The sequence below is a fragment of the Lichenostomus cassidix genome, chromosome Z (assembly GCF_008360975.1).
Source record: "Lichenostomus cassidix isolate B80296 chromosome Z, HeHo_3.0, whole genome shotgun sequence".
NCBI lineage: Eukaryota > Metazoa > Chordata > Aves > Passeriformes > Meliphagidae > Lichenostomus > Lichenostomus cassidix.
The window spans coordinates 42,900,491-42,920,422 of NC_139511.1; the positions used below are offsets into that span (position 1 = coordinate 42,900,491).

Genomic DNA, 19,932 nt, shown 5'->3' on the forward strand with positions numbered 1-19,932 from the left:
ATGGGAGGAAATGTTAAGAAAACACTTCAGTCATGCTGATTGCCTCATTTCAAAGTGTTTATTCCAATTACTGGGTTCTCACTTCAATAAATGTTTTTAAAAGAGGTCTTAGGACCTTAAGGGAATCCACTCCATTTTCTTTCCTCTTTAAAGCACCTGAAGAGAAAGTAGGAAACATTACCTAAACCATAATATTTTCTTATCATGTCATCCTTAATAACTTCTAACAGAATCTATTTTTGAACAGCTTGCTCTCTTTTTCATTTTGATATTTGTCTGAACAATGATAACTAATCTTGTCAATTTTCATATTCACATATTTCTATGCCTGGGTCTGATGTCCTTGTCCATGTGCCCACTTGTGTTAAATCAAAACTTCTTTCACAGAAATGACCAGAGAAGCAGAACAGCAAAGTTAAAACTGCCATGCTAAGAGTGTAATACAATGTAGAAATGATCAATGCACTTTTGCTAACAAACTGTGAAAACAGTGCTCTAAGTGGGGGGTCAGTGTTTATTTTGGCTTATGAAACAATTAAGATAAATCTTAACTGCGATAAGCAGGTTTAAGCCAAATGATAAATGTTGCCAAGCAACATGTTGCTTTAAGTGTTTGCTTATGGTGGGAAAATACTTGGCAAATAGGCACTCTTTTTTTTTCTTTCTCCCACATCTTTGGACTTTACTAAGGACTATTACTGTGCTTAAAAAAGAAGCAAGATGTTCCTGTGAAGTTGAATGCACCTGGGTGTGCAGGTTTATATTTTATGTATGTTAGACAAAGGTGTTTTTACAGTATGAGTGGACTTCCTAATTCCATCACTTTCTAAGATCTAAGGCTCAGTCTTCAAGGCAGTATCTACAGATAATTTTCTGGAACCATATTCATCCTGATGTTCTAGAAGCAGCCCATCTGAGAAGAAAGGACAAAGAATACCCTGAAAAAGGAAGTTGTGGGAGGAGACATATATATATATTAACATCTTCAAGCATGTAGAGGTTCACTGCTGTTTATGGCTGAGGTGTCAGTCATCTCTAGATGCACTGAATTCCCCAAATGAGCTGCAGCACTTGAAGGAGGGATTGTGGAAGGAGTTTTTCATCTGTATGCAGTGTGGGGTGGGAAAGAATGCTTCTCTTCCTACTACCCAGCCAGAGACATTGACAGAGAGAATAATTTCAGTCATGTTTATTGAAGTATTCAAAAGGTAACTTGTAAGTATCTGTGTTGAATCTCTTTCTGTTCATGGGGGGAAAAAATTGCAGAATATCAGTGTGGCTTTTTTGTAAAAGGCTGCAATTTAAAAATATTTTTATGGTCATGATATTTTCTACAGAAGGGAATGCGGACACTACAGCAGTTAATGACATTAAAATACCACACAGATTGAAACATGTAGTAGTATTTGCTTAAATGTTTTAGAATTTTGCTTATCTGAAAACACCTTTTAATATGCTAAGAATTGGAAAGGATGTTTAGAAATATTTAAAGGTGCTTTTCAGATTAATACAATCAACAGAAATTGTACCACTGGATTATTTTACATGGAAAAGATCTCCCAGGGCAGTGCTTTTCAATAGAACAAAGGTATCATTATCATGTGGGTAACCACTCAGTTAATGTAACTAGTCCTGTTTATTCTACATAATTCTCATCATGAGGGCAAATAATCCATCAGCAAGCGAGTTGATTTCTGATTACCTTGTTGAAAGGCTGATGTGGTATGTAACTCTGCCCATTGTATTTTTGCCTAGGATTTCCTGGACATAAAAATGTCTTCACATTCTCTGCAGCACATGCTCAATGAGTCTCATGCTTCCAAGAAATGCCAGGCCCACTGCACGTGCACTGAGCAGACAGTCCCTGCAAAGTGAGGAAGGACAATGCCTGTGGGACATGTTGGGATTAGTGCACGTGAATAGACCACCTGTACTACTGACCCTTCCTGAAAAGTCAGAGTAACTGTGTATGAGTTGCGCAGTAGTTTTTGAAAGCTTGCCAGAGAGATAAATTGTCCTAAAAGCCGTCTGTGAAGTGCATATAGAATGGGGTTGATCCTACCTGGAGGTGCTTACAATTTATAGGTAACCAGGCAGCCTAGCTGAAACACAGAAGTTACCAACCTGACTTTGGATTTTTCACACCTAAAATGGGATTGCAGGTGTTATGGTGCTTGTAACTCCCGCATTCTGCAGTGACATCTGTGAATAAATCTCTAAATGGTGGGAATATTGACAAATAACATGGGGAAAAAAACAAAGCAAGATCAGAAAATGGCTGCTGTCTACCAGTGGACTTTGTGTAGTTAGTGAAAATGCAGCTGCAGTAGCTTTACTCTAGTAAAGTAAAAAGTAGGTCAGGGAGTGTCGATCAGGAAAGTAATATCGAGAATTTCAGAAAATGGTCTTCATAGTATGCAAGCATACATGAAGCACAGTTGAAGAAGCCACCTTCTGAGGTCCCACATTTCTTCCAGAGGAGGATAGGTAAGAATTAATTCTTGGTATTTTCTAATGCTTCTGTGCTTTTGAGGATTAGACTGTTCAATATTGAACAGAATAATTTTAGGAGGTACTGTAAAGGGAACAGCCTCATACATCTGTAAGTGATTTACCTGCTCTCCTTTCATGTTCTGCCACAGATCTGTGGAACTGAAGGGTGCTGGATATGAAAACTATCCCACCCCATTTTAATTGTGAGTTTGACATCAGTGCTTATCTGCTTTCCTGTGGTGTTTCTGTGGACCTTCTGCATTATAATATGAGAAGAAAACATGTCACAGCAGCACATGTGAATGTAAGCTTACAAAACTGGCTAGGAGAGACTGAAAAAATTCTGTGGATGCAGAGGTGAAAGCCTGTGATGGTTCCTCCTCTTATCGGTCACGTTCATGTTAAGATTTTCACATTTCTGTTACCCTAACAACTAATCTTAACTTCTGCAGAAACCAGTGCAATTCAGAACTTCATAAAACAATTGTGTATTTACCCCATATTCCAGCCTAATGTAAATGACTGTGTAGAATATGGAACATAATAATTACTATTTTATTGGCTTGGAAGAATTGTATTACAGTAGAGTGACTAAGTACTAGAGTTAGAATGGACTTAAATCTGCAGGTTTGACATTTCATTAAAATACAGTTTTCTAGTGTAACAAACCATTGTGCTGACTAGAAGGGGAGATCATCATTGTACTTTCCCACTCTGTAATGTTGAGTAAATTGCTATGCACATTTTAAATGGTCTCCTTTACTAGTTTTACATCTCTTACACAGATAAATACTCATTGCCACCTCTTTGCAATTTTAAAAATTTACCAAATTAGACATTTTGAAGAGAAGTAGACATGTGTCTGTGTCTTCAGTTTTAGAGGATTACACATTTGCATTCACATACAGAACACATTATTTCTATCTATCTGGAGTACTAGACTTTATTTTATGGTCACCACTTGATGCCATGCAATTCATCAAACTAGGGTTATATTCGTGGTTTTTTACATCCCTGACTCTCCTGGATTTTTCCTTGATACTGTATGTAGGTGTAAAATTAATTAGAATGCATGCCAAGTAAAGATTTTGATTTTAACTGTACTTTCTCCAGTCATGAAAATGCTAATCTGTAAAGAACCAATAATCAACAGCACAGTTTTGGCCATCTCTTTCATTTTCGTCACCTTGAAATCATTAATGAACTCTGTGTGTTTGACATCTGTGTGCAGAAGTCAATGAGCCAAGCAGTGAGCTTTTGTTCTGCTTTTGACATTAGTAATTAGTAGCAGAACACTGAAATTAGAAGTTAGAAAAGTATGAACATACTTAAATTTTGGGCCAGTAGTAACAGACTCACACAATAACAGTTAGAGGTCTGCCAGTTTTTTTGTGTTAAATAGATCTGACCCAAACTGTACATAATTGTCTATGAAAACAACACATGATTTTGTTCAGAATTTTGTGATGGCTAAACAAGGAAAAATATGACTGTGTATTGACATTAGATATGTATTCCCTTTGAATAGAAACCTGTAAGGTTTTCCAAGAATTTGGATTGCTATCTGAAAAATAAGTAATCACTATCAATGATTACTACTTGTCCTGTTAGGATTATAAACCCATTGCAATGCTGTTTATATGTCTTTTCATCACCTGTGTATAAAAAAACTTTGTCTAGTAAGAGGATCTATAAGAATGAGTAGTATAATTTGGTTTCTGGCTGTTCTCTCTCACTTATTTCTAATTTTTCTAAATCTGTGAAACTTGAACTTTCTTAATAGAACTTTGGTTAATTACTTCCAGGTTCCACTTGGTATGCCTTGAATTTTCCATCTGTAAATTGGGAATGAGTGTTTGTCTTTGCAGCATTTCTAAACTTTGTGTGATGCATACTAACTGTAGTTTGTTAATATAATACTTTCTCATTAAAAAAACCACATTCTTCTATAAGAAACTGTGAAAAGTGCCATTAAAGAATAATTTCATTATCTTCAAGCTGTCAGCACTTGTCATTCCTCCCTACATTTTTCACAATGAATGCTGCTGATTATATTTACCAGCTCCCTTCTGTCTTGTTGGGCTGTAGATTTCTTGATGGCCCATGAAACATGAGGCTGATAACACAGACAGTGTTTGGGTAAGCTGTTGGACTTTGATAGATAAGAGTCACATCATAAGGCAGGTTTTGGGTAGTATCTGGATTCTACTCCCTCCAGGTATTCTCTAGTAGCTCATAAGATTTGTGAAACAGCTCAGTCTTCAGGTAGTAGCCAAACAACTCTGGTTCTCCCAGCTTTTGGGGAGCACATCAAAGTGTTCTGTGCACCTGATGGCAGGTAACTGTTCACACTGAATTAACTGGAATTCTGCTCTTGGTGACTCAGTTGGTCTGGAGAGAGCTGCTATCTCTGAATTATGCTGGATTATAAACTACTAAGGCAAAGTCTGCTTTGCTTTCATAAACAGCATTGCCCTCTCTACACCTAGGAGAGGTGTTGATCATATGTCAGTGTTGGCTGTCATTTATACTTCAAAATCTTCCCCTTCATATTAAACTGTCTGTGTTCAGGTAGTGTGAAGTGAGCCCTACCATTCAAATAATTTTGTATAAGTATTTATACAGTGGTCAGCAACTCAGTAATTAATCCTTGTTGGTTGGAAAAGTAGGCATAAAAATATCCCCATTTCTGGACTCTGTGAAAGTGAGACAGCTGGGAATTCTTGACTTACCAGAAATCTTAGAGAGTCCACAAATTTGGAATTGGAACAGTAATTCCTGGCTCTCCCTTATGTTCTCAGGCAAGTCAATTGCATCTCACAGAGAAGTGTGCGAAAGCTGATAACATTATAGTCCAACTGATAACTCTCTGGGGAGATGGAAAGCTCTGCCTTGAAGTTCACCAGATGTTTGGAAGTTTATATTGTCTGTGAACTATAAAAAATTGTATCCTTAATACAAGCGTTCTGAGTTGTATGGAATTATGTCACAGGTAGGAATTATGATACAGGTATTTATACACAGAAAGACTAAGTTTAAAACTTTAGCAATGTTTTAATTTTCTATTACATTCTTTCTGATTTTCTAAGACAATCTCATCTAGGTTGGTAAGCATTACCTTTTAATAACACTTCTTTTTTAATTTCCTTTTTAAATTTGATTTTCTTAGCTCATGGTTTTCATTACAGTTCTCTGACTAGCTTATTCAGGTAAAATCTCTAAGCTTTTTTCTTATTTCTTAAAGATCTAAATAAAGAACAGTGGAATGGGGTAGGCCTGGTCTTGCTGTAATTGTTTTTATTTTTCTGGAAGTGCTTTTGTTAGAACCTGCTTTTCTTCCTGCTAACTGATATATTAAACACTTTATAAATTTTACGGTTAAATCTGGGCACAGCAAAAGAAAATAATTGCCATGAACTTCAAAAGGATCAGAATTCCAGACTAAAATTTTACAGATCAGAATTCCAGACTAAAATTTTACAGACCTGATAGAAAAATTATCTCTTTTGCCTTAGCTTAGTAGGGAAATCTAAGTAAGCTTGAAAATCTGCAAGAAGGCATTTATGTCTATCATTAGTGTATAGTCCCCCATGTTTTCTGCTTAATGTATGCCTTATATCATGTCTAATGAAATACAGAAGATGCCATAATTTTTAAACAATAATACTGAAATGTTACAGAGGTACACAATTTTATGATAAAATGTTGGACCTCTCTGTGGCCAGTTGGTTAATTAATTTTATATGACAGGAGCTAAAGTAAAGAGACTTATCATAAAGTAAACAATTAAAAGTCATTAATAACTTAGATAAATAATGATGTTCATGAAGTGAATTGTTGTTATCACACTATGTTTGAAAAAAACTTGTAGATGAAGATAATTTAGAGCACTAAATTCCAAAGAGGCCAGTCATCTTGTTACCAATATGGCATGGGATAAAATTAATCCCATTTTAACTGCAGTGTGAATATTCAAATCGCTTGTTTCATGAGCTAAGTATCTTATTAAATCACAGGAATTGCACAGCCAGAGAGAGGCGAGAAAGAGACTGCCTGTGTGAGATCAGGGCAGAGTGTTCATTATTAAACACTGGTTGCTGCTAAAATATGGTTTCCATATGGAGCAGACTACATGTAATTTATGTAAACCACATTGGTAATAGTTTTTATCAAGTGGTGCTAAACACGAGCTAAATCCAGCATAACTGTTTATGTAGACTGTGTGTAAGTAAATTGTGGGTATTACTAGGGATGGTCAGATATTCCAGGAAAATATTTCCTTTGCTGTCCCCATTATATACTAGCACAACTCACATCTGCAGCAATGCCTGCTTTGACTAAGATGATTTTGGAGCTCAGGCAGGAAGTGAAAGAAGCTAATTTGTAATAAACCACCAGTGGCACTCATCTAGAATATAAAATATCTGTTAAACATTCTCTGAACAGGTACTCAAATGTTTTACTCTTCCTTTTGAAAAGGTGGAATAAGATTTTTAATAATAAGTAAAGACATAGTAAAAGCTATTTACTCAGAATTATAATGATTTACCTAATGGTGGTGATCATAAAGAAAAACTGAAAGGGCTTTTCTGAGGCAAGGTATGCTTTTTTAAACATTCTAAATGGCAAGAAACTAGGAAGGTACGGAAGGTGTTTATATATACTTTTGATTTGGGAGAGATTTTTTGACAAAATATGGGAAAATTCTAATTTAGATTAAAAACTGTGCAAGAACTCAGTATGGAATGGAAATAAAGATTCCCTTCTGAGCTGAAAAAACTTTAGTATTAGTCTACAAAATGTTTTGTATGTTCATTCTTTACTTAGAAAGGAGTATATAGGGTTAGTTCGCTAAGCAAGTAAGACTAATTTGAAAAGGAAGTTGTTTAAAAAGCAGCAGAAATACAGGTTAGATAAGTGTGGAATGGATTGAACTGCAAGCTCCTGGCCTCTAATTCTGCCTGTGTCATCTCTTTACAGACAAGTCTTTTAACATGCATGTTTATTTTTCTTATTGTAGATAATAATTCTTAAAAAATTAGGTAAAAAATTCTGTTATTGGTATAATCTTAAAGTTAAGAAGAAAACAAAACCATAACAAAATGATTTCTAGGAAAACTCAACCAGAAAAGACACTGAGCAAGCTGCTGAAAAGTATCCCACTTTCTGTGATAGACATGGACCACATAACCTCCAGAGTTCCCTTCCAATCTAAACTAGTCTATGATTCTAAAAAAACCCATAAGCCCTAACAAAACAAACAAACAAAACCCCATATATTTATATACAAACATTAAAAACCAAATCAATCCAAATTATGGATTCACAGCATTCTACGGCTGCTGTTTACATGCCTCATTTTGAGCTGCCTGTTCTGTTGCCTTACAAACATGTCCAGAGCGCTGTATGTCCGTGTCATCTGGCTGACATGTTGAAGAGATAGCCTCAAAGCATCCTCTACTACCTTGGATGCTCACTCCTCTGGGAGAGAATAATTATTTCCAAAGAAACTCAAGGTAAACCTGAAGGTAGATTGGTTGGTGATTTCAATATGAATCTGCCCCTCAGAGAAGCAATGAATAGTACTGCTGTTTTCAATTCTATGATTATTATAGTTATTTTTCTTAGAAGAAAGAATATGATTTTCTAATATTGAACATTTGAGTACCAAAGGCAGCTATCACATTTTTATTGTCACTGGTGTTGATTTTACTCTGGCTTAGTCAAATTGGTAAATTGTACCATAAATTTATTCCTTCCTTTCAGATTAAGAAAGGGCATTAATAATCTTCAATTTGTATAAAACATGAAATTGCTGGGGGCGGGGGGGGAACCCTGTAGCTTTCAATTCAAGCAGCCCAACCTCTGGAAATCACAGGAAGAATTTTGCAAGTGGCTAAATCACACAACGTTGTTTTTGAATCATAGTTTATTTGATCCATGATTCAAATGTTTTTGTCAAGAAAAGAAAATTGATTCCTCAATTTAATTCTTCTCGTAAATTCCTCCCTCTAATTTTTTTTAAACATCTAAATGTAAAAATCTGAATTGATAAGCAACCATTAATTGAAGTAGGACAAATAGATTCAGTTTTTTGTTCAGGGAAGTGTGCATGAATATATTTTGCTCTTCTCAGGAAATTGTAGTGAAGTGTGCTGACATATAGGGTACTGCACATTATACTGTAATTTTTGGAATAATTTTATGTCAATTTTAATTTCCATAAAATATAAATTTCAGGGGAAAGGTAAGAGTCAAAATATTAAATGAAAAGATGAATAATATGGTTAGTCAGCTCTAATCATAGTAAACTGAAGTAGGGATTTAGAACCTGCTGTACATTAAAATATAAGACACCATGCAAGAGGCATCCCTCCTGTCGCTGTTGAGCCGCCCTCCCATGTTGATGCTGGGTATTTCTAATAGTCCTCTCCCTGCACTTTCTTTGCTGCTCGACTGATTTTGTTTTCTTTGGAATTTTGAAAAATGGATGACTGTATTTTTGTGCTCACAGAAAAATAATGCTTGCATTAGAAGGTAATGTAAGTAGTACAGCTAATACAGTGGTAGCAGCTTATTATTTTTATGACTGTTCTTCTTTGGACTCTCCAAAGACCTGCTGAAGATCTTTTCATTTCAAGAGGAAATATATTTTATTAGTTTTTAATTTGAGGTAAACCAGTAAATCATTAAAACAAAACCACCTTCTGCCCTAGAGTTAAAAAAGGTGATTTTTAACTGTGTAAAGTGCTCAAGTTTGTAATTTCCTTTTAGCTTATATTTACTAAAAGGATGCACAGTTGATTGCTGCTGTTTCATGGCTGATGTTAGGCTAACACATTAAAGAAAATAATTTGTCTATTCTTTTCATAATCTGCTATACCTATCCCACCCAAAAGCACCCTTTAGCATCCTAGAACATCCAGTGCTGCTCTTTGATGGTCATATATCTAAGCTGTATTCATTCTATCTTATCAAGAAAGAGAGGATGGAAATTAATTTCAGCCTTCTTTGATCACTCTTCCCCATTCCACTGCTGGTGGGAGCTTCCGTAGTAAAGTAAGAGCAGCATCAGGGTTATGTTTGGTACAGGAAGTACAAGAACTTTGCTACAAATGGATTCAGAAGCTGATATACATATATCAGAAAGGGATGAATATAAATACTGTGAAGGGGATTTGTTTGCTCTCTGAAAATGAAGTAAGTTCAAACTTGCTTGTGAAAATCTAGGAATGAGCAGTATGAACAGTTCTTGAAGCCATTTCATATGTCAAAGCTGACTTGAATAGATTTTCATAATTTCTAAGTACTGTGAATTGAAATTCTTGATAGTTGTTTATCTCACTGATAATTGAGGAAGGTCTGTAAAATTTGACATGCATTACTCTTGGTATGTCAGCATGACATCACAGGTGCATTGCATGGGGAGAGATCACAGTCCATGTATTTGTATGTTAAACTGTACTTAAAATAGTTTTCCCACAAAGTATGTGTATACAAAATATATAATGTCATGCTGCATTGAAGTATTGTTTGCTCTTGATAGGGAGTCTCTGAATAACTCACTTAATGGCTTTACTGCTTGGGGGTAATGTGACCATCCCCAGTGTGAAACAAAAGCCTGAAAGCTGCTAAACGTGTTCACAGTGTTTGTGTGCACACGTAGACACTGTACAAAAGCTAGTCACCATAGCTAGACAGACTGCTTTGGCTTTTCTCACAAGCTGCCCAATATATGTTAAAGGGGGGATGTCTCTGCTGGAAAATCCTGTGTTAGATGTGCGATGTACTGATTGCAGTATTTTCGAAAATCTATCACAAGACAATAACTTAATCTAAATTTGTTCAAAAAAATTCTGAAAAATTTGTCAGTGTAAAATGTATTCCAGTAAAAAATTTCACCCTTTGCTGTATGGTTACTCTCTAAAATGCATATATGTGTGAGCTGCGAGATCAAGAAATACCAGTCCTGGACAAGGCTCTTGAAATTTTAAAGAATATTAGGATTTATATCTTGCATTTCTACAGGCATGGAAACGTGAATTTTTTCGTTTTCTTGAAAGTGAGTGGGAAGAAGCAGGCTTTCCTGCATATACTGAATGTGATATTCAGTATATTCAGTACTTGCTCTTAATCCTGGATGGGCTGGGAACACCAGACCTGAATGTCACAGCGTTTCTATTTCTTATGTAAAGGAAAGCTACTCTAAGCCAATTGTGATCTTTTTTAAATTTTTTTAAAAAAATTTTTAAAACATTGATTACTTTTTTCTCCAACCACTCTCAGCCTGGTGAAGTAGGTTTATGTTAATATTCCTACCTGGGCTTTGGCATACAAGAATCAAAAAATTGTTCCACTCAAAATTTGTAAAAATCTCTGAAATGCTGCTGGAAAGTATTCAATAAAGTATGTGGCATTTACAGCACATAAGGCAGTATGGTGGGACATAGCTTTTACTGGTTTTCCTGTTGGGGTGATGTATGTAATTAGAGATTAATGAAGTAATTTGTGAGTTTCATGACCTTCCCAGGTTTAATCTGATAAAATCTCAATATTTCAAACCAGCATTCTTCCCTATACCTTTCTCCATTTGTGCAGAACATTCTGTGCTTTAAAGTATAAATACAAATTTATGGACATTGCATGTCTTAAGTTATACACATGTCCTTTTCTGTGCTTTAAGCTGTTGTACAAGCAGAGCAGACGGGTAGATGCATACTCTGTCTCTTTAAATTTCCTGACTCGGGCTGGTTTGACAAAGACCTCCTTATCATTTTCTTGAAACGCAGTTTCCTGATTCAGCGGATTTTTTCCCCCCTTGAAACTTCTGAAACTCTGAACTCTGTCAAAACAACATGGCTGGCAAGTTTTAGGGACAGAGCAGAGACATAGACAGAGACAAAGAAGCCCCTGAGAAGGCAGACGGACTTAAATTGCTTGTGGTTTTTCAGTACAGCTGGTTTCAGATGTGTCGGCCTTGTTCTGCACTGGTTCCACTGCCAAAGCAAGACTGTCACAGCTGGTAGTACTTACTGCACTTGCGGGAAAGTATGTGATTCATTAGTTGGAACCGTATGTTTTTCACCAGTTCTGGTCATGTTTTTGTTAGGATGTGGTAAAAGCTTAAGCAGGGGGTGAAGGGACAATGGAAATATGTGACTTGTTAAAGATTGGCCCCAACCAGTTATTAGCTAAATTGTATGCTGTAATAAAAGAAAAAAAAAAACAAAAACAAACCAAAACAAAAAACCTCAAACAACAAAAAACTGTTGCTCATATGATAAATGATTTAATTTTTCAGTTAAGGTCACTTAGTCATATGTACTAAAGAGAAAAAAGAATTGTCACCCTGAAGTTCTTTTTCCCGTCTTTTCTGTGGAGCACCACGAACTTTTAAAATGAAAACTAGTACAGGATGAAGTCATGCAAGCAAAAGACATTCATTTGGTAAAATAACCCAGCTAAACGGGCTAAGAATTTTGTATTTTTTGAAAGGAGGGAACTGCTGCTCCTGATAAAATACGACTGTGGCATAAAGGCTTGTGGCAAATGCTTGGTGTATTGAAATATTTGGTGAAAGGAGAGCTGTAAGTGGGTGTTGCTGTGCCCACAAAAGATAAGACACACCATAATTGTTGGTGAGATGTAATAAGCTCTTTTGTTTACTTTTTTTTTCCTGAGGTAGCATCTTGCACTATTTTTGAGTGCTGGAGAGAGTTTTTGTACTGATGTTTATTTTATAGCTGTTTGAAGCTAAACATAACTGATGAAAGGAGGGGAAAAAACAAGAAGAGAGTTGTGGGAAACACAGTTCATTTGAACCAAACATTATTATATCATCAAGCTGTTAATCCAGCTCCCCCCCCACCTTCTTAGCGCCAATGAAATAACATGAAGACTTCAATTCCGTGTGTTTTAGAAAGTGCTTTCAAAAAGAGTCTCTCCCCCCAAACCTCCACCCATCCCATTTTCCCTCCCAGCTGCTTTACACGCATACACAACCACTGGACTTTCTAGAACGAGAACCAGGTCTGTCTCTGATAATTAGCTCAGCTGGCTGCAGCATAAATAAAGGAATGCACTTAGGGGCTGTAGTCTGTGACATGGTTTAACAGAGCATAAAAAGGTGCATCTGTTAACATGCCTGAATTCAGTCACCTTACTGTCACCCACAGAAAGATACCACCTCTGAAATGTGCCAATGCTATTTTGCAAACAAGAGACCAGTGTTGTATTAAATTAACCAGACTGTGAACGTGCAAAGTGCTGCCTCTTAAAAATCATGCTGTCTTGGCTTACAGTGGTGTTGCAATGAGTCCCTCCAGTATCTATTAGGATGACCTGTGGCACTGAATACTTCAACACTCTTCTGGCTAGTATTGTTGACCTTTGTCAGCTTGATAAAAAAGCACAGCCTAGAAATGTGCTTGTCATTTTTAGTGAACCAGGAGGCTGGAAAGCATGGGGAAGGGGAGGGGGCTGCAGGGAAGCACAGAGACGCCAAAAGCCTGTTTTTGCTTAAATTAGGATGCTGAACCTAGGACAAAATTGCAGTCTGCTTCCCTTCTTCTCCCCAGCAGCCCCATGTCTCTCACCCCTTTCTTCCCCTGACTGTTGCTACTTGATTTGAGGTCTGAAATAATGAGGAATGTCTGCGTGATCAAAGTTACTGTCTGCCTCCTGAGAAGCAGGATATCCAAAGAAGCCCTGCTATATATATTTGGTAGGCGACAAACAGCTTGTTGTAATGTATTGGAAGGTAATACAATCACACTCTTGTTATGCTCTTTGAACATTTATTTGCTTTTTAGTTACGTAATCCTAATGAAAAAATTAAAACCTTTTTGGTTTTGCTTTTATTTAGCTCTATAAAGATTTTTAAATCATTTGCAGGAAAAATATAACTTCAACAGGGGATACAGCCAAGCATACTTCACTGAATTGATAAGTTCTTAATTTCACAGATGTGTCATTCCTTTGAAAATGTTGATTAAGGTCTAGTTAGCTTTATCAGATACTGTACAAGATAACAGGGTATCTGTTTTCAGTACACACATTTGTGCTATACAAACTATTATTTCTATAGCTTGATTATTTTATTAATTTATCATTATGTATTTTAATGCATATACATATATATATATGTATGAAAGTATTCTTCAGATGGTCCAGTTGAGTGTCTTATCCATTAGAAAGTGATGTAATGCCAGTGGGAGCTAGTCCCACACAGCTTGAACCAAAAAATTATTCCACTTGGCAGTAACAAAATGTGGATGACCAGGAGGAGTGATGCATCCTCTACTGTATTTTGAAGTTGTTACACTGGAAATATCCCACCCAGTTGTGCTTGGCCCTTTCGTCCTGACATTGGGCCACACCTGCATTCCTGCTGTCCAGACCCATCTTTGTTTTTGCCAACTATCTTTACCCAGGAATATCTCCAGGGAAAAAAACCTAAAAATCAGAAAAACCCAAAAAACCCCGAAGAAACAAACACCCCCCCCCCCCCACCAAAAAAAACCCAGAAAACCCACACATTAGCATTTACCTTATTGCTTGATTGCTTGGAGAGAGATATGGGGGAAGGAATCAAGTTGCTATCAAGAGAGATGATAGTTCCTTAAAATCCCTTTATCTGAGTGCTGTGAAGTTATAATAAGCCAGCTGTGAAACAAAAGAAATCATTGAATTCTCTTCAATTCTCTTGATTTTTTCCCCCAGTTATGATTTTTCCCTCCTTTTTTTTTTTATTTTTTTTTCTTTTTCTCCCCCCTTCTAAATCACAAGGGAATTTTGAGAGAAGCAAACCTAAAGGAAAAATAAAAAAACAAACTGCTGAGGTTTATGTAAGAAGAAATTAAGGTTAATGATCATTGGCTCATTTTCCTAGTCCGTGGGTGTGGATGGAGGAGTAATCAGTGCAGGTGGCCTTGCCAGTTGGGAGTTTTTTCTTTGTCATCAAGAAAATAAGGAGAGTGCAGAGATTGAATTACCGCAACTATTTCAGGGCTAACCGTATTTGGTTCCCCATTGGCTCAGATTTAAGGACAGAAAGCTGACATTAATTTTATCCAAAAGAAAAGCACAGTTAATGCTCTATATATTCTGAGATAATTTGACTGAATATATAAGAAATGGCTTGTTCAAATGCATGTCTAGTGTAATCTTACAAATAATTTTGCATATAACACACTAAAAAGCACAGTATTTTTCTTAATTTGCTCAGACAATTTATGTCTCTGTGCCCAATTACCACTCACTTTATTGAATTTTTAAGAGCTGCTTATTAAAATATGTGCTCCAACTGCTTCTGTTGGCTTCCCAGGTGCCTGTTACTACATGTCAAGGTGCTCTCTTCTAACTTTTAGAGGATGTACAGAATTGAGGGAGTTCTGTTCAGTTCAAAAAGTGATAGAATTGGAAGTGTGTACTGGCCCTGAAATGATATCTAGTGGTCACTCACATCTCAGCCATGGAGCAGCAGTTCTTTAAATAAAAAAACTTATTGAAAACAGATGAAATTACAAATAATTCAGGCAAACAACCCCTTGAGAAATCCTACTTAGTAGTCTTCTACATCACTTATGTTCTGTGTGTGGTGTTGCTGGAAGAGGTAATGGTCAAGAGAGTTCAATTCAGAATACAGAAAAATTAAAAACAAAAGTCAAAGGGGAGTCTGGAAAGGTGTTGAGTGGGAAGGAAAACAGAAGTCAGGGTGTTTTGATACATGTGTATGTGTTTCTAACACATGCAGATGCCCATCCATGCTGTATCATATTTGACTAGAAGGGGAATGTAACTACCAAATAGGTAGTCTTAATTTCAGAACATAATGTAGCCAGCACTAGCAACTGTTATTTTATCACTCAATCTGTGTGGTTGTTAAATTATAAGTAATGCAGTTCTAGTTAAAATAAGGACTTAAAATTACTATGTGTTTTCATTGTTGTGAGGGGTTTGGGTTTTTTAAAATAAAACTGAGAGCAATCCCCCACTCACACACTTAGAGGAACAACAGTGTTTGCTACTATTAAAAAAAAAGAATATTACAGCTTGAGGAGGTTTAACTGATAGAAAAGGGGTTTGAATTTTGGTTCCTGTGGTCCTCTGAGGCAAGAGTCAACATGTAGCTGAATATTCATGAGACATTCATTAATATGAATAGTTGGTCTGCTGCTGCACCTTACCATGGTTTATTAATAACTTATGGACAGACCACTCCCAAGCATGCAGAGGGCAAGAATACTTTAATAATTGCAGCATCCTCTCAGTAAAAAAGAATGAATAAGATGTTTTATTTCAACAGCACTGTTTGAAACGCTGAAGTTAAGGTGTTTGTAGCACACTGTGCTTCAGGTTGTATCAGTAACACCTGAACTATAAATCCCAATTTTTTCAGTATTAAAAGTTTTATATACGATTTTGTTCCAGGCTGAAAGATGACATAAAGAAATATCTGCCTTTAAGGAAATATTTTTTGGCTGAATCGTTTAGTGTACCCTTTTATCTTTTCTTATTTTAGGTCAGTGAATAGAGGGGAAGTAAAATGAATGTTACCATTTCAAGGCTTTCTTCCTCTTTACTGATGAAACTGAATTATGAAATTAAATGAAACCCCAAAATGTTGACAAATAGTCCATAACAAGGTCTAGTGTTTCTTGCATTGAAAACTGTTTGTTACTCATGAGAAGGAGAATAATGTGGCAAAGATGGTGAATTTAGAATTTTTTTTTTAATACTTTTCTGGTCTTGAAAGCATTTAACCTTGGGCATAGCATTTTTTAAGATTTTTGAGATGCTCATAGGATATTACTCCATAGGATTATGTACTCATATTTTGTAAATAGTATCCACAGTAAAAGCATACCATGCTTTCATAATTTACTTATCAGTTAGGAGCTTAATAGTTTCTCAAGTAAAAGTGCATGCTGCGATACATCATTGTTATCCATAAAAATGCAACTTCTGTCATTTCAGAGGAGTGAATTTTAGTTTCCATGTTACACTTTAAGTAAATTAGTAAGCTGCTGAGGCCGTGTTGTGAATTCACCAATAAACTGAGGGTTTACGCTCACTCAACAGCGTATACTGTAGTTATATTTTAAATGCACATAATTACATTTCATGGCTTGTAGTGAAACTACTCAAACAGTCTTTCTCCCTTTTTCTTCCTTTCTCCTCTCCTCTCCTCTCCTCTCCTCTCCTCTCCTCTCCTCTCCTCTCCTCTCCTCTCCTCTCCTCTCCTCTCCCTCTCCTCTCCTCTCCTCTCCTCTCCTCTCCTCTCCTCTCCTCTCCTCTCCTCTCCTCTCCTCTCCTCTCCTCTCCTCTCCTCCTTTCTGTTCTGTGTGTCTTTTAAAATTTCAATCCTGAAAGACCACTGACATGAACAAAAACTGAATCATGAAGTGGAACTAAAGAAATTTCATCCATTAATCACTATCCAACAAGAGTGGGGAAAAACATTCAAGAATTATTAGAAACTTTATTTTGTTTGGGTTTTTCCCCCTAATTTTTTTGGCCTTGATAAAATTGAAACAGGAGCATCGTTATTTGGAGGAAAAAACTGCATGTTTTTTCATAAGCTTTAAAATTTTTTCAGCATCTAGCATGCTACCTTCCAATGAAGTCTCCTCTGGGGCTGTAATGTTTCCTTTGTGATTAAAAGCACTGAAGTATCCTGGATCAGGGGATTACTAGTTAGATACAGATTCTTGCTGCTTTAGGTCACCAATTTGAATTCAGTCCAGGCCATCATCAGACTGCTGTTAACATCTGAGGGCATCATGGCATTCTCAGACCAATTCCCAGTAGGCACTTTTTTTCTCTTCTTCCATTCTCTAGTCTTTTTCTCCTGGGTTGAATTCCCTGTGTTGGGCAATCATACTGCCAAATTTAAGTGAATTCTGTCATCCATGCTTGGATCCAGTTTTCCCTCACCTATGAATAGTTCATCCACAGTCACTTCTTTTATTTTACTTACTTGGGTGTGACGTTACCATCATCACCATCATTGGTGGGTCCTTTTAATATTTCAAGACACTGGAGTAGGCAGATACTTGCCTCAGAAAACTGAAAAGGAAACAAACAAAAAAATGCCCTAAAATAAACAACTCTCCCCTTCTCTTTCCCCCTCCTTCTGAAACACAGCTGTGTTATGTAGGGTTTTATGGATTAAATGCTTGGCAGAGGTGCTAGGATTTCAGTTTACAGTAAGACAGCCTCATCCATGGAACTCACTTAATTTCATTTGGCTGCCAGCCCCTGGGCTGGCTACCCTTCTGATCATTCTTATCTCTCAGGAAAGATGAGAGGGTAATGTTAAAACTAATATCTCAAGGGGAAGAGGCAATGGGGTAAAGTTAAAATTAACAGATTTTTTGTATAGGACATGGGAATATTTCCATTTGGATGCTTTTACAATCATGGGAAGTCACAGAGAATTTTTCTGTATCTTTGTGGAAGAAATAAGCACAAAGACTTCTGGACTGTGTTTGTGTAGGGCCACCCACTGCAGCCTTTTTATGGATATGACCATTATATTATGTGCCCGTATCTCTGTATTTGGGTGTAGAAAAGAAATAAAAATAAATAAATACATCGGCTAAGTTGTCAGTAATCACAACAGGAGGCTGAAGGATGAAATGAGCCATGGAGGCTAAGCTACTTTTTCAACCGTGAAATTGACCTTCTTAGGTCAGGGTTATGACATGTTGGTAGTCCGAACAGTGTATAGAAGCTGTACTGCTGCTACCTGTGGTGGTAGAAAAAAGGGGGCTTGTAGTTCTGAGGTTACCTGTTCACCTCTTCTGCGACCATTACATTTGCCCTTTACAGTCTGGCTTTTTTTAATGTTAATGTTATTCTGAGCATTTAAGATACCAGCAGATTATTATTGCAAACATTTTGGCTAAGGCTAGAAAATAATAGGGAAATAGCCCAGTTTGGCAGCAGAAAAGCAGGGTGATTTAATTGTCTTTTTCTCACTAGCATTTATATACTAGATTTTATAATTGCTTAGTGTACTTCTGCCCCTCACATACACACAAAAAAAAAAAAAAGATGAAAATGTTACACCATTTAACATTAAAATTAATAATTCAGAGCGGGACATAATTTTGCTCCTAGAGCTGCAAAGCAGAAATCGGGTCCATTGCTCTGCTCTGCCTATGTTATATCCCTAGGTGGGAAGATGGGGCGATGGGTAATGGGAGACAAATCTGTCTCTTGCAGATTTAAGAAGAGTGAATTTCCTTACATCCTACTGCTGAGTTCAGAGTACATTCACATCACCTATAAGCAAAGGTGAAATGGCATATGGGATAGGTGTAGCTCTGAGGTTTCTGAAGTCTGACCATAATTTGAGTCTGAAATACCTACTTATTTTATGATACATAATTTGAAGCTTTCTAAGTATATATGGCATGCATAATATGCTTTTCTGAGCATATGAGAAGACAGAGGCTCTCCATTGTATGTTTGTCATACAAGATTTGTACCTGACTGTCATGAATGCATATAAAATAAGAATATTTTTCCAAGCCCTTCCAGTTTTGAGAACTGGAAGTAGTCACACATTTTTCTGTAAAATTTGCTTCTTCAGGTGCCAAAGTATTGCACAAATATTTTGTTACATACACTCCATTTCCTGGTACGTAGTCAGACTCTCAGAGGTCAGAAGTGGGAGTGTAGCAGTTTAAATATCTAGTTTTACAACTGCAATTGCATCATTGAGGAGAAAAGTACATATCTAAACAGATACTTACACAATTAAGTAACAGCACATTTAACAGTAATTTGCATAGGTAATGGGCTTTTTTGTAAGCAAACAGAGTAAGAGAAAAAGGATGAAGAGGCTCATGTCTGGTGCCCATCTTTAAAAATTGCTGCCAGAAATGTCTCAGTTTGCTTAGTGAGTAAGATTTAGCAGGATTTGTTTGGAATACTTGAGAGACTGTAAACATACTACAAAACCATGTTAACACAAGATTATCTTATTAGACAAACGTCTTCAATTGCTTTGGAATGCTTAGTTTACTAATACAAGCCAAAGTCTCAGTTTATTTATTTATTTTCTTTCTATCCTTTTTTTTTTTTTCTCCTGATACTGTTTTAGTGAAAGAGTGATTAAGGCGCAGGGAACCTTTTTTTTTCTTTAAGAAAAGGGATCTTGTCCTATTCCCTAACCACAGGCAGTACTTTGGGAGAAGGTAATACTGCTTTCATGCTTTCTTTCTGAGGGTACAGGCAGTTGTGCGTGGAGTTGGCCAGCCTGTGGCTGTCCACCATCTGTGTAAGGAATTCACAATCCCAGACAAAAGAAATTGGCAAAGTCTTCTTTCTGTCTGTTCTCCAGAGCCTCAAGATAGCCATAAAACACCTGGACAAAATCAGCAGGTGATGGCAAGGGAAAGAGAATGATCAGTCACAGGCATTGTTGAA

General features: G+C 36.6%; 1 protein-coding gene across 2 annotated transcripts in view; it reads left to right on the top strand.

The window, feature by feature from the left end:
• BNC2 (basonuclin zinc finger protein 2) overlaps positions 1–19,932 on the top strand; it is a 336,793-nt gene that overhangs the window by 161,704 nt on the left and 155,157 nt on the right. The gene's annotated exons all lie outside the window — the stretch shown is intronic.